Consider the following 15,854-nt stretch of genomic DNA (forward strand, 5'->3'; position numbering starts at 1 on the left):
GAGTCCAACCCCCTGCCAAGCAGGAAACACCATCAGACCACTCCTGACATATGGTTGTCAAGCCTCTGCTTAAAGACCTCCAAAGAAGGAGACTCCACCACACTCCTTGGCAGAAAATTCCACTGGCGAACAGCTCTTACTGTCAGGAAGTTCTTCCTAATGTTTAGGTGGAATCTTCTTTCTTGTAGTTTGGATCCATTGCTCCGTGTCCGCTTCTCTGGAGCAGCAGAAAACAACCTTTCTCCCTCCTCTATGTGACATCCTTTTATATATTTGAACATGGCTATCATATCACCCCTTAACCTCCTCTTCTCCAGGCTAAACATGCCCAGCTCCCTTAGCCGTTCCTCATAAGGCATCGTTTCCAGGCCTTTGACCATTTTGGTTGCCCTCCTCTGGACACGTTCCAGTTTGTCAGTGTCCTTCTTGAACTGTGGTGCCCAGAACTAGACACAGTACTCCAGGTGAGGTCTGACCAGAGCAGAATACAGTTACTTCCCTTGATCTAGATGCTCACCACCTTTCTTGTTGGAATTGTCTGCATTTTGTACCTTCAATATTTCACCTTTAAGAAACTCCCATCCATCTTGGACTCCTTTCTCTCTGAGTATTTCAGAAAGTTCTTATTTAGTACAAATGAGGACTTTCTGGTTCTACGACTAAGCAGGCATGTTTCCATCACAGCCCTATGGAATCAATTTGCTAGTGAGTGAATAATGAACTAGCCATTATCTGAGCTGTTAAAGAATTAGCACAAATGAATTATTTTTGCTCTCCCCGCTCCCTGCAAATCTGCGCAAAAGAAAATGTGCATGTTCAACTTATTAAAGAAAACAAGCTGATATTTTTAGCTTAATAGCTAATGATGATTCAAAATTGTTATTCAGGCCTAATTAACTAATAATTTCCATGGCAACCAATGCTTCGGGCAACACATATTGAATATGCTGTATGGAGGAATATCACAACTTCATATTCCCTATGGTTTGGACTAAATGCTGCTGCTAAAAAAATGCTGTATTGTCATTGGCCAAAGAGGATCAGTGCAAGTGATTAGAGTTAGCTCCTTCCAACCCTAATCCAGCCAGGATTAGGCTGTCAGAAACAGTGTCTGGGTGAAAATCGCTGAAATGTCCAGGAAAATCCGGATGTATATCACCCAAGTCGGAAGTGTTGGTTTTGGCAAATTTCATAAAAAATAGCCCAAAAACTTCTCTCTCTTTTTTAGATTTTGCAAAGAAAGCTCAACAACCTTTGTGTCCGGATTTTCACTTTTTGAAATACGTCAACCCTATGTAAAATAAATCTGCAGATTGTTACCGAATGTAATCAGTTCCTGGTTCTTTTCTTCTCTTTAATGGAGCTGCTTCATTTAGCTCCCCAAGGACAGCTATATCACCTTACATCTCCTCCTCTCCTGTTGTGTCTGATCCAAGTAATTGCATATTTTGATTTGAATTGTGTATGGCTGATATATTTCTCATTCGCATGCCAATTCTAACATCACAGCCTTCAGCAAATTTCATTAATGCACATTGAAAGCGGTGGCATTTATTTCAATATATTTTGTTGGATCCAGACTTAGAGCAGACACATTGAAACCCATGGGGTTTGGGACTTATTTACCTGTTGTATTCTTTATCCTGCTTTTCCGACATTTATTATCGCCTAAAGCAACTCTCATCAGGAAAGAGAAACAGATTCGTTAAATGCAATGGATCTACCTTGTATACCACTGGTGACCAACCTCGAGACGTTCACTCTCCAGTCTTGCAGTGGTTCACAAGATAAAAACATGAGATAAAAGCTCTGTGGGTTAAACCATAGAGCCTAGGACTTGCCAATCAGAAGGTCAGCGGTTCGAATCCCCGTGACGGGGTGATTTTCTGTTGCTCGGTCCCTGCTCCTGCCAACCTAGCAGTTCGAAAGCACATCAAAATACAAGTAGATAAATAGGTACCACTTCGGCTGGAAGGTAAACGGCATTTCCATGCGCTGCTCTGGTTTGCCAGAAGTGGCCTGGTCATGCTGGCCACATGACCCGGAATGTGTACACCGGCTCCCTCGGCCAATAAAGCGAGATGTGTGCCGCAACCTCAGAGTCGGCCACGACTGGACCTAATGATCAGGGGTCACTTTACCTTTAAACAGAAACAGCAAAAGAACTCTTGTGTATTAAGATCAGCCCTGCTGGCTCTTTCATTGCCTCAGAAGCTCAGAGTGGTGGCCTGGGAGAGGGCATTTTCTGTGGCAGCCCCTATGTTGTGGAACTCTCCTCACAACAAGGTGCGACAAGAACCTTCATTATATAGCTTTTGGCAAAGGCTGACATCGCCGTAGCTTTTTACACTTGAGATGTGTATTTTTAGAGCCTACCTCTAAAATTAATTAATTTTATAATGAATGATTTTAGAGTGTTGTTTGTGCTGTACTTTTGTACTGTTTTATTGTTGTTAGCTGCCCTGAGCCCGGCTTTGGCTGGGGAGGGCGGGATATAAATAAAAAAAATTATTATTATTATTACCTTGTTTTAGTGATTTTAAGTTGCATTCAACTTTTTAAAATATTTTGTCTTAATTGTTGTTACCTGCCCAGGGACTTTAGGGTGAAGGACAGGTTAACAATAACAACAACAACAACAACAACATAGCATTTTGAAATTTCACCCTCCTGTGTTTCTGACTCCATCCCTCATATTTGCAATCTCAGGCATGGTTTAACAGTACGTTTCCAAGCACAATTCAAAGTGTTGGTGCTGATCTTTAAAGCCCTAAACAGCCTTGGCCTATAATACAGTGGTACCTTGGGTTAAGAACTTAATTCATTCTGGAAGTCCGTTCTTAACCTGAAACTGTTCTTAACCCGAGGTACCACTTTAGCTAATGGGACCTCCAGCTGCCACCACACCGCCGCCGGGGGAATCTGTTCTCAACCAGAAGGAAAGTTCTTAACCTGAGGTACTATTTCTGGGTTAGTGGAGTCTGTAACCTGAAGTGTGTGTAACCTGAAGCATCTGTAACCCGAGGTACCACTGTACCTGAAGGAGCATCACCACCCCCATGTATGTTTCTGAGCACAATTCAAAGTGTTGGTGCTGACCTTTAAAGCCCTAAATGGCCTCGACCCAGTATGCTTGATGGAGTGTCTCCACCTCCATCGTTCAGCCCGGACACTGAGGTCCAGCTCCAAGGGCCTTCTGGTGGTTCGCTCACTGTGAGAAGTAAAGCTACAGGGAACCAGACAGAGGGCCTTCTTGGTAGTGGCACCTGCCCTGTGGAACACCCTCCCTTCAGATGTCAAGGAGATAAAGAATTACATAACTTTTAGAAGACATCTGAAGGCAACCCTGTATCAGAAAGTTTTTAATGTTTGATATTCTACTATGTTTTATATATGCCGTAAGCCACCCAGAGTGGCTGGGGAAACCCAGCCAAGTGGGTGGGGTATAAATAAGGATCTCACTTCACTCTGGTAAATTAAAGGGGATTCAGCAAGAGCTCACTTTACAAATTATGCCTAGGCGTCCAATCATCACCTGAGCAGGGGATAGAGGTGGGTCAGCTTTAATAGCTATCCCCACCTCTGGCACCCACACATACAGAGCAGGTGGCCTGAGCAGGGAAGGCTTTGTATAACAGAGGTGCACAAGAAGGCTTCCTTTCCATAGAAGCTTGCATCAGATGCCACAGAGTGGTGCTAACCAGCCCAGATGTCCTCATGTTCTGATTGAACACTAGGGTATCATTTCTGAAGAGGGCTAAGGTCCATGGGGGTAATCAAGTAGGAGAGAAGGAGCCTTGTTGCAACCACTGTGTAATCACAGGTGCCTAATCACATTATTTGATTATGAAATACAAGAGGCATTTCCTTATCGGACAAAATTGCATCAAAGCAACCTGGCTGGTTTTGATGTAAATTTCACAGTATTGCCAGGGAACATGGGCTGAATGTCAAGTGGCCAAGTCTTGTCACAGATATTTTTCACAGCAAGGAGTACCTTAAAGACGAATGGATTTCTCGGGGTATAAGCTTCTGCCAACTGGATTCAGAAATAAAATTGGTGGGTGGGGAGGAGCACTGGGGCGCCTGGTTCGCACCCTCTCAAAAATTGTGCTCCCAGGGTTATGGCCCCCCAGCACTCCTAAGGCTATGCCCCTGCTCCTACTCAACCACACTGTGAAGTAGGCTATGTGACTGGCTCAAGACCTCCCAGTGAGCTGACTAGAATTTGTACCTGCCCTGGCCCAAACCCCTACACCATCTCTCTAAGATTTATCTCTAGGTCTCTGCCAGGTGAGATGATTCCAGATGTGATGCTTCCAACGAAGTGGAACAGAGCTCTACAGTGGTACCTCTGGTTTCGTACTTAATTCGTTCCAGAGGTCCGTTCTTCACCTGAAACCGTTCTTAACCTGAGGTACCACTTTAGCTAATGTGGCCTTCCGCTTCTGCTGCGCCGCTGGCACGCAATTTCTGTTTTCTCATCCTGAGGTAAACTTCTTAACCCGAGGTACTACTTCCGGGTTAGTAGAGTCTGTAACCCGAAGTGTTTGTAACCTGAAGCGTTTGTAGCCCGAGGTACCACTGTATATGCAAAAGCTATAATAATAATAATAATAATAATAATAATAATAATAATAATAATAATAATAGAAATATGTGATGATGATGATGATGATGATGATGAAAGACTCCGTGTTGTAGTTGTTTTGCTTCAAGAGACTAAGACAGACACCCATCAGGAAGAAATGTATGGTTATATATTGGACCGATTTCTTTTCTAGGAGCATCTAAACATCTCAGCATCTAAAACATATAGACTCCTTACATAAAGAGATTTCTATGATGATGATGATTATGGATGGAGCTACCTAAATATGATGATTGAGTGTGAGGAGAAGTCTATAAAAGAAAACCCAAGAATGTACCAGCAGATCAGAGATAATAAGAAGCTGCTCAGTGCAAGAGATGGTTTGATGGGATTGGGTTGGAACCACCAAAACCCATGTAGAAATTTGTCTGAAACAGATCTCTCCTCCATCCCAAGTAGGAGGATTCTAGAGGCTGAAAACACATTCAGGTCCCATTTTTTCTTGTGAAGATGCCATCAGGAGCACAGCAGATCTTCTCTGTTTTTTGAACTCAACTTTTGTGTGGTGGTGATGGAGGAAGAGGAGGAAAACTAGTTTCTGAATCTGGGGCAAATGTCTCAGTTTCAACCGAGCCAGGCGAATGCTTGTGTTAGCTCACATAATGCCAGAGAGTTGCTGCTTTCTGATCTATCCAAAGCACTGCCACCACCTCCATCTTTTTCTTCCTGTGATCTCAGCTAGCAAAACCTCTTACTATTTATGCTGCATGACAGCAGGCAGATAAAAATGAATTGCATTGCATTAAGGTCCATTTTCAAATATGAAATTATCTTACCTGCTTGACTGTGGCTCACCCATGCTTCATTGACTTCGGTGTGGATTTTTATTTTATTTTATTGTGGTTTGTTTTTAATATTGACTCTGGCAAGTGCCTCAAGGTCCCAGCGTGTAGGATATCTTGTAAATGTAAATTTGATTTGATCTGACATTTGGTTTCTATGTGGATTCAAAGGAGATAAGAGCTCTTAGCTTCCAGGAAATTGATAACAGGACTTGATACGATTGATCTGGTTAGTTTCCATTAATCCTCTAGAGAGGGCAAGCGTTTCTCAAATAGTTAATGCCTCCCCCAAGTATATGGCAAAAGAATGAAAAGTCTTGAAAGTGTCTGATTTTGTCTGAAATAGACGCATGAAGGTCAAATGAGTCTGGCAAGAAGATGGCTCTCTTGCATTCTATGGTCTTTGAAAAGGCAGTCCAAGATTTATGCATAATGATGATGATAGTGATTGGGGAGGGAATAGTTTTCATAATAGAAAATTACAGCTAGGTTTGGACAAATCTGTCAATTCCAGTTTCTCACAATCTCCTATCTTAAATTCAGTTTTCCACCTTTTAGAAATTTGCAATTACATTAAAATATATTGAAAATTCATGAAAATACTCATCAACATTTTAATGTGATTTTCTCTTCATATACACATTTTGCCTGAATAATTTGTGTGTGTTCTTTCCCCTGATATCTGTATTTTTAATCACACTTTCCCTAATATCTGCATTTTTGTTATCCTTATGTGGTTCAAGAACAGCATTGCACAATTCAGAGGCGTGTGAATTTTGAAAGATATTTGTGCATCACTCTGCATATTGGTTTGAGAACTGCAAATTAGGCATTTTTCATTAAAATGAATTGAACCCCCCCCCCCGCCCACCTAATTGCAACAAGAAAATCATATTTGAAAAGTTCAGGCATTTTAAAAAGTATTTTAGTATCAAATTTTGAATGTCAGATTTCAAGTTCTGATTTTAAAATTCATTTTTCAGGCTTGTATAAATTTATTTTATTTATTTTTAAATGGGGGCTAAAGATCTAAGGGTGGCCAGTCTGCATTACTGGTGCAGCATGTAGTGAGTTTAGGCTGCAGAGACAACTTTTGAAAGGGAGGGGGGGACTTCATAATTTGACACTGTCCACTGTACTACACAGCAGCCCTAAAAGAATTTGAAGGCTTTTTTTTGGTAAGCAAAATAATTTGCAAATAATTATTTCAGTTTGACTGTACAGTGGTACCTCGGGTTACATACACTTCAGGTTACATACACTTCAGGTTACAGACTCCGCTAACCCAGAAATAGTACCTCAGGTTAAGAACTTTGCCTCAGGATGAGAACAGAAATCACATGGCGGCGGTGCAACAGTTCTTCGGCGATCAGCCTTTTTTATGGTCCAGCTCTCACTTCCATACATCACTACTGGGAAAACCATGGCTTTAAGTATACGGACCTTTGTTGGCAAGGTGATGTCTCTGCTTTTTAAGATACTATCTAGCTTTGCCATCGCCTTTCTCCCAAGGAGCAGGCGTCTTTTAATTTCGTGACTGCTGTCACCATCTGCAGTGATCATGGAGCCCAAGGAAAATCTCTCACTGCCTCCATTTCTTCCCCTTCTAATTGCCAGGAGGTGATGGGCCCAGTGGCCATGATCTTCATTTTTTTGATGTTGAGCTTCAGACCATATTTTGCGCTCTCCTCTTTCACCCTCATTAAAAGGTTCTTTAATTCCTCTTCACTTTCTGCCATCAAGGTTGTGTCATCTGCATATCTGAGGTTGTTGATATTTCTTCCAGTGATCTTAATTCCGGCTTGGGATTCATCCAGCCCAGCCTTTCGCATGATGAATTCTGCATATAAGTTAAATAAGCAGGGAGACAATATACAGCCTTGTTGTACTCCTTTCCCAATTTTGAACCAATCACTTGTTCCATATCCCGTTCTAACTGTAGCTTCTTGTCCCACATAGAGATTTCTCAGGAGACAGATGAGGTGATCAGGCACTCCCATTTCTTTAAGAACTTGCCATAGTTTGCTGTGGTTGACACAGTCAAAGGCTTTTGCATAGTCAATGAAGCAGAAGTAGATGTCTTTCTGGAACTCTCTAGCTTTCTCCATAATCCAGCGCATGTTTGCAATTTGGTCTCTGGTTCCTCTGCCCCTTCGAAATCCAGCTTGCACTTCTGGGAGTTCTCGGTCCACATACTGCTTAAGCTTGCCTTGTAGAATTTTAAGCATAACCTTGCTAGCATGTGAAATGAGTGCAATTGTGCGGTAGTTGGAGCATTCTTTGACACTGCCCTTCTTGGGGATTGGGATGTAGACTGATCTTCTCCAATCCTCTGGCCACTGCTGAGTTTTCCAAATTTGCTGGCATATTGAGTGTAGCACCTTAACAGCATCATCTTTTAATATTTTAAATACTTCAGCTGGAATATCATCACTTCCACTGGCCTTGTTATTAGCAGTGCTTTCTAAGGCCCATTTGACTTCACTCTCCAGGATGTCTGGCTCAAGGTCAGCAACCACACTACCTGGGGTATACGAGACATCCATTTCTTTCTGGTATAGTTCCTCTGTGTATTCTTGCCACCTCTTCTTGATGTCTTCTGCTTCTGTTAGGTCCTTTCCACTTTTGTCTTTTATTATGGTAATCTTTGTACGAAATGTTCCTTTCATATCTCTAATTTTCTTGAACAGATCTCTGGTTTTTCCCATTCTATTGTTTTCCTCTATTTCTTTGCATTGCTCGTTTAAGAAGGCCTTCTTGTCTCTCCTTGCTATTTTTTGGAAATCTGCATTCAATTTCCTGTATCTTTCACTATCTCCCTCACATTTTGCTTGCCTTCTCTTCCCCGCTATTTGTAAGGCCTCATTGGACAGCCACTTTGCTTTCTTACATTTCCTTTTCATTGGGATGGTTTTAGTAGCTGCCTCCTTTATAATGTTACAAGCCTCCATCCATAGTTCTTCAGGCACTCTGTCCACCAAATCTAAATCCTTAAACCTGTTCCTCACTTCCACTGTGTATTCATAAGGGATTTGACTTAGATTGTATCTTACCGGCCCAGTGGTTTTTCCTACTTTCTTCAGTTTAAGCTTGAATTTTGCTATAAGAAGCTGATGATCTGAGCCACAGTCAGCTCCAGGTCTTGTTTTTGCTGACTGTATAGAGCTTCTCCATCTTCGGCTGCAGAGAATATAATCAATCTGATTTCGATGCTGCCCATCTGGTGATGTCCATGTGTAGAGTCGTCTCTTGTGTTGTTGGAAAAGAGTGTTTGTGATGACCAGCTTGTTCTCTTGGCAGAACTCTATTAGCCTTTGCCCTGCTTCGTTTTGAACTCCAAGGCCAAACTTGCCAGTTTTTCCTTTTATCTCTTGACTCCCTACTTTAGCATTCCAATCCCCTATAATGAGAAGAACATCCTTCTTTGGTGTCACTTCTATGAGGTGTTGTAAGTCTTCATAGAATTGCTCAATTTCAGTTTCTTCAGCACCAGTGGTTGGTGCATAAACTTGGATTACTGTGATGTTAAAAGCTCTGCCTTGGATTCGTATCAAGATCATTCTATCATTTTTGAGATTGCATCCCAGTACAGCTTTTGCCACTCTTTTGTTGACTATGAGGGCCACTCCATTTCTTTTACAGGATTCTTGCCCACAGTAGTAGATATGATGGTCATCCGAACTGAATTCGCCCATTCCCGTCCATTTTAGTTCAGTGATGCCCAGGATGTCAATATTTATTCTTGCCATCTCATTTTTGACCACATCCAACTTACCAAGGTTCATGGTTCTTACATTCCAGGTTCCTATGCAATATTTTTCTTTACAGCATTGGACTTTCCTTTCGCTTCCAGGCATATAGAATCATAGAATCATAGACTCATAGAATCATAGAGTTGGAAGAGACCACAAGGGCCATCGAGTCCAACCCCCTGCCAAGCAGGAAACACCATCAGAGCACTCCTGGCATATGGTTGTCAAGCCTCTGCTTAAAGACCTCCAAAGAAGGAGACTCCGCCACACTCCTTATATCCACAACTGAGTGTCCTTTCGGCTTTGGCCCAGCCATTTCATCAGCTCTGAATCTACTTGTACTTGTCCTCTGCTCTTCCTCAGTAGCATGTTGGACGCCTTCCGACCTGAGGGGCTCATCTTCCAGCGTCATAACATTCATATGCCTGTTGTCTTTGTCCATGGAGTTTTCTTGGCAGGGATACTGGAGTGGCTTGCCGGTTCCTGCTCCAGGTGGATCACTTTTGGTCAAAACTCTCCACTATGACCTGTCCATCTTGGGTGGCCCTGCACGGCATAGCTCATAGCTTCTCTGAGTTATTCAAGCCCCTTTGCCACGGCAAGGCAGTGATCCATGAAGGGGGGTACCCAGATTAAGGGTTGCTATACCCAGGTCCTGCAGGTGAGCTTGCCTTGGGCAACTGATTGGCCACTGTGAGTATCAGATTTTGGTCTGGATGGGTCACTGGTATGCTCCAGCAGAGCTCTTCTTAATTTCTTATGTTCTTACCTGAAGACGTAGAAGGCTGAGAAAGGGTGTCCAGACTAGCTCAAAACAATGTGAGCCTAGTGGAGGAGGAAGCCACTTGGGCACATGGGGCAGTGCGCCCAGGGGCGGGGCGAGCCGCCCATAGGGGCAGGGCCTCTGGAGTCTGCCTGGCTTCTCCCACTCAGTCGCCCTACAGCTGGGGTGGAGGCAGTGGGCGGACTGTTTGGCCAGCGCGGAGCCTGAGTGCGCCCAAGCCACCGCGGCTCTCCCAGGAGAGATGTGTGGCTCAGGCGAGCTACAGGCCCTGCAGTGAGTGCTGCCCGGCATTTTGTCACCCCCCTCAGTGGTGACACCCGGGGCAGACGCACCCACCACACCCCCTTTCCTCTGCCCCTGCCTGAGCCACCTTGAAAACGGGATCTGGCTTTTTGAACAGGAAGTGTTTGCCCTTTGAGCTCCTAATCTGAAGTCTTATAGTAGCCTTAGTCCTTCAAACAGAGGACAACTTACCAAATAAAGGTAAAGGGACCCCTGACCGTTAGGTCCAGTCACGGACGACTCTGGGGTTGCTGTGCTCATCTCGCTTTACTGGCCAAGGGAGCCGGCGTGCAGCTTCCGGGTCATGTGGCCAGCATGACTAAGCCACTTCTGGCAAACCAGAGCAGCGCACAGAAACGCCGTTTACCTTCCCGCCGAAGTGGTACCTATTTATCTACTTGCACTTTGACGTGCTTTCGAACTGCTAGGTTGGCAGGAGCTGGGACAGAGCAACGGGAGCTCACCCCGTTGCAGGGATTCGAACCGCCGACCTTCTGATTGGCAAGCCCTAGGCTCTGTGGTTTAACCCACAGCGCCACCCGCGTCGCTTTTACCTACCAAATAAAAGGTAAAGGTAAAGGTACCCCTGCCCGTACGGGCCAGTCGTGTCCGACTCTAGGGTTGTGCGCTCATCTCACTTAAGAGGCCGGGAGCCAGCGCTGTCCAAAGACACTTCCGGGTCACGTGGCCAGCGTGACGAAGCTGCTCTGGCGAGCCAGCACCAGCGCACCACACGGAAACGCCGTTTACCTTACCGCTATAAAGCAGGAGCTGGGACCGAAAGACGGGAGCTCACCCCGCCGCGGGGATTCGAACCGCCGACCATACGATCGGCAAGTCCTAGGCACTGAGGTTTTACCCACAACGCCACCCGCATCCCTTTCACCTACCAAATAGAAGACTGTAAAAGTACAGCATGTGGCCGCCATGCTCTCTCCTCAACATTTGTGAGCTTCTTTGGTGGTTGAGGAGCCCCGGAAACACTGGGGATCTAAAATCTAATAGTCCTTGGGACATAGAATCATTGATTTGGAATGAACCTCAAGAGTCATCTAGTCCAACTCTCTGCAATGCAGGGATCTCAACATGCGGTCTCCCATCCACTTTGAAACCATAGCAGCCCCTGCTTAGCTTCCAAATGTGCTAACTGCCTTATACTGAATCAGGTTTCAGACAAGAGCCTCATTTATTCCTACCTGGAGGTGCCAAATATTGAACCTGGGACCATCAGCATGCGAAGCAGATGTTCTACCACCGAGCTATGACCCCTTTGCTAGTGGGTCACCAGTTAGTTGTGCAGGCTCTTCTGTCCTGAGCAAAATCCAATATTCCGTTCATTGTCTTCCTCCTGGCCTGATGAATGCACAGCAAATGTTCCAGTCACAAGCACAGAGCAAAATCTCAGACATGCCGTAATAAAGAGCTATTTATATGATATGCATCTCCATGTATGTGTCAGAGCACTAAATTAGGGGGAAAGGAACAAGTTAATATTTATTTTACCAATTTGGAGGTGGGAGAGGGGAAGGAGGCGTACAGCAAAGATGCTTGAGAGAGGGGGTGATGAACCAATTTTAGATTTAATGAGAAGAGCATAAACCTGGAACATGATAAAACAGAATAACCCTCAGCAGTGGTACGGCTGATGCCGCAGTTCCTCTGTGTTCTGCCCAATTTATTAAAAAAATTAATACTGTTGTCAGTAACTGGGCAGAGGGGGAGGAGTGGTGGAGACTGCCTCCACATCCTGACCCTTCCAGGGAGGAGGAAGAGGAAGACAGTATAGATTTACAACAGTGGTTTGAGGAAGGTCTCAGCTCAGAGGCAGATGGAGGAGAAAGTTGGGAAATAATGGGAGAAAAGGAGCAGGCAGAGCCAGAGCAGCAGCTGACTGACACATTGTCACTAGAAAGCATTCCAGACCCACTATCTCCCAGAACCCAGCAAGCCTTAAAAGTAGGAGAGCAAAGCACTCAAAGACAGAGGGCAGCACCCATAGAGGACAAGATGATGGTGATGACGAATGAGGAAGTGAGAGAGACGGGAGGTGGAGAGTCACTCGGCACAAAGCCATTATCCAAGAGGCTGGGTTCCAGCGAGCCTTAAAAGTAGGAGAGCAAAGAGCTCAAAGACAGGTTAGCAGAACCCATAGAGGAGATGATGATGATGATGATGATGGATGATGAAGTGAGAGAGACAGGGGTGGAGATTCACTCGGGACAAAGCCATTATCCAAGAGGCTGGGTTCTATAGCCTCTCTCTGTAAAGTCTGAAATAAAAAAAGGATTGTAAGAAACTTTTCCTTGTCTTTATACCTTCTTGGGCAACAAGCCAGAAGCCCCTGCACCACCCTGACAACTGTATTTAATTTTCTGTAGCCTCCCTAGGGTCCCTAAAGTGGTCCACCCATCTGCCCCTCACTTGACTCTTCCTCATGTGCAGAAACCACCTTCTTGACTGTTGGACCCACTCTTCGTTTCGTCTACTCAGTTGCGCCATAGCCTGTCTTTTGCATGCAGGGGAAGTCCCCAACTCACCAAGGGTTTTGAGACCCAACAGTCACCTGGTTTAGCTGGCCTGTCGAAGCCATTTCCTGGGGTGTGGCTGCTGTCACATGTTTACAGCTTCTAGGAGCCAAAGGTGAGAGTTGAGTGCAGGGTGGGGACCAAAGGTGGCCAAACTACTCCAGAAGAAGCACAACGTGTCCCCCGTCCAATAATAATAATAATAATAATAATAATAATAATAATAATAATAATAATTTATTACTTATACCCCACCCATCTCGCCGGGCCTCCCCAGCCACTCTGGGCAGCTCTCAATAGAGTATTACAAACACAATAAAACATCAAACATTTAAAACCTCCCTAAACAGGGCAGCCTTCAGATGTTTTCTAAAAGTCAGATAGTTTAATTCCTTGACATCAGATGGGAGGGCGTTCCACAGGGTGAGCGTCACCACCAAGAAGGCCCTCTGCCTGGTTCCCTGTAACTTGGCTTCTCACAGTGAGGGAACAACCAGAAGGCCCTTGGAGCTGGACCTCAGTGTCCGGGCTGAACACTGAGGGTGGAGACACTCCCTCAGGTATACTGGGCCAAGGCCATTTAGGGCTTTAAAAGTCAGCACCAACACTTTGAATTGTGCTCAGAAACATACTGGGAGCCAATGAAGGTCTTTCAGGACCGGTGCTATATGGTCTCGACGGCCACTCCCAGTCACCTGTCTAGCTGCTGCATTTTGGATTAGTTGTAGTTTCCAGGTCAGCTTCAAAGGTAGCCCCACATAGAGTGCATTGCAGTAGTCCAAGCGGGAGATAGCTAGAGCAAGCACCACTCTGGCGAGACAGTCTGCGGGCAGGTAAGGTCTCAGCCTGCGTACCAGATGGAACAAGTGGACAGCTGCCCTGGACACAGAATTAACCTGCGCCTTCATGGACAACTGTGGGTCCAAAATGACTCCCAGGCTGTGCACCCAGTCCTTCAGGGACACAGTTACCCCATTCAGGACCAGGGAGTCCTCCACACCTGCCCACCTCCTGTCCCTCCAAAACAGTACGTTTGTCTTGTCAGGATTCAACCTCAGTCTGTTAGCCGCCATCCATCCTCCAACTGCCCCCCTAACACCCCTCATGGACAACAGTGCATTACAAAAAGAAAGTATATTTCTACATATATTTGTAATTTGTCCCAGTACTTTCCACTCAGAATTGGCAACCAGCGGCCCACTTTCTTTGCTCTAGATCGTATTGGCAGCCAACCATATGTGATCTGGCCCATTCCTTTTTAACAGACAGGAGTGCACCTAGGAAGTAGGCTAGATCAACCAATGGGTCTGAGTTGTTAGTAAAAAACTTCTAGAGACCAGGGCAGTGAAGGGTTGTGCAATAGCCCTCTATTCATTACTATGGTCATCAAATGATCCCTTCCATGCAATATGGAATCTGGACTTTAGTGTGGAGTCACCAACTCTTTGAAACTCTCTTTTGTTGTGTGTCAACCAGGCACTGTCTATACAGTATTTTTGTCGCCTGTTGATGACCTTTCTTTTCCCACCAAGCTACTTAAGTGAAATATTTCTCCCATCCTATATCTGCGTTGGATTTGTAACAGTGTTTACATATGAAATTGGTTTTAATTGTTGCTGGGTTTTTTGGCATATGGGATTGGTTTTATTAGTTGGGCTTTAGACTCTGAAATCGCACAGAGATATTTTATGGAAAGCAATTCAGAAATGGAATTAAAATAAGTAAGGATTACAACGGTAGGAATCACAGTTATCTGCATTTTAGCAGGGCGCACTCCTCCCCTCCAAGGCAAAAATGGACAGCAAAGTGAGAGCGATTTACCAGGGATATGTAATGGAAATTTAAAATATTAGGAAATGAAGACAGATTGAGTGTATGAAATCCCTGAGCACCGGAAATCCTACAGCTTCAGATATTTCACAGTGCAAATCAATCTTTGCAGGAGGGTCTAAAAATTGCTTTAAATATAGAGAGCAAAAATACTCATGATATTAAGGGTGATACCAGTTGCTTTGACTTTTCTGCCCTACTTGTGTAAATACAGGACACACAGCCCTGATAGCTTCAGCATTAGAAGGAAGGAGGATCACTGAGTAAAGAAACAGAGTGAGACATAAGCACTTTGAGAAGGAACAAATCCATGCAAACTTGCTCTGTAATTTCGTTCAAGACGTTCATTATCACCCAAAACAATCCGATGGTGGCAACAACAACAATAATAATGACAAATGCCGATTGCAATCCATACTTTCCCCAGATCTTCTTCTCCTTACACACTAAACTGTTCAGTGAGTCACAACAACATCATTTGCTTCAGAAGACATTCTGCCCCCAAAAAGTAAAAATAAAAAATGGCTAATTATGTTTGTAATCATTCCTGACTCCACTGCTGTGACTCAGCTCTAGCAAGCATCATCTGTGGTTCATTGAGAGTTTAATGCCCCCAAACATTGTCTATTTCTTCCTCCTGGCACAGAAAGTATTGTATGTTTCAATGCCTTTGAGATCCTGATCATCATATTTCTTTCTTTGTTTTAAAAGTTCAAAACAACCTTGATTAAATCCTTTTACTTTTTACACACACACACACACAGCAAAATGCATGTTAAAAAAATCATTATAATTATACTATACACAATATTTTACTACATAGAAAAAACTATTTCCCATATTTATGCTATATTTATACTTATGTATTTGAATTCAAGAAGCAGTTTGCCTTTATCTTTAGAATTCTATCCTTCTCCATTGGGTAGATTAATCAACTAAAAATTCAGTTTTTATCAGCAGAATGTCAGCTTTACGCAGTGCAACTATCATTTAAAAGCAGGCTTGATTTTGGCTTTCTTTGTTGTTGCGTTTCTGGTATGCTACTGAACGAGGGTGTTATTAATGACCGCTCCCCGCATAAAACGGGGGGTGACCTTTGCGTGGACGCGCGCAGCCCCTGGATCTGGAGCGGCTCCATCAGCATAGGCTTGGCTTTGTCTTCCCTCAGGTGGGATACCTGGAGGTCTCCGCCTACCCCAGTCAGTTGTCCAATCCCACCTGGGGGAAGCATTGCCAAGGAGATCAGGC

General features: G+C 44.3%; 1 protein-coding gene across 1 annotated transcript in view; it reads left to right on the plus strand.

The window, feature by feature from the left end:
• ADCY8 (adenylate cyclase 8) overlaps positions 1 to 15,854 on the plus strand; it is a 142,489-nt gene that overhangs the window by 40,796 nt on the left and 85,839 nt on the right.

This window comes from Podarcis pityusensis (assembly GCF_964106645.2).
Source record: "Podarcis pityusensis genome assembly, chromosome: 7".
NCBI lineage: Eukaryota > Metazoa > Chordata > Lepidosauria > Squamata > Lacertidae > Podarcis > Podarcis pityusensis.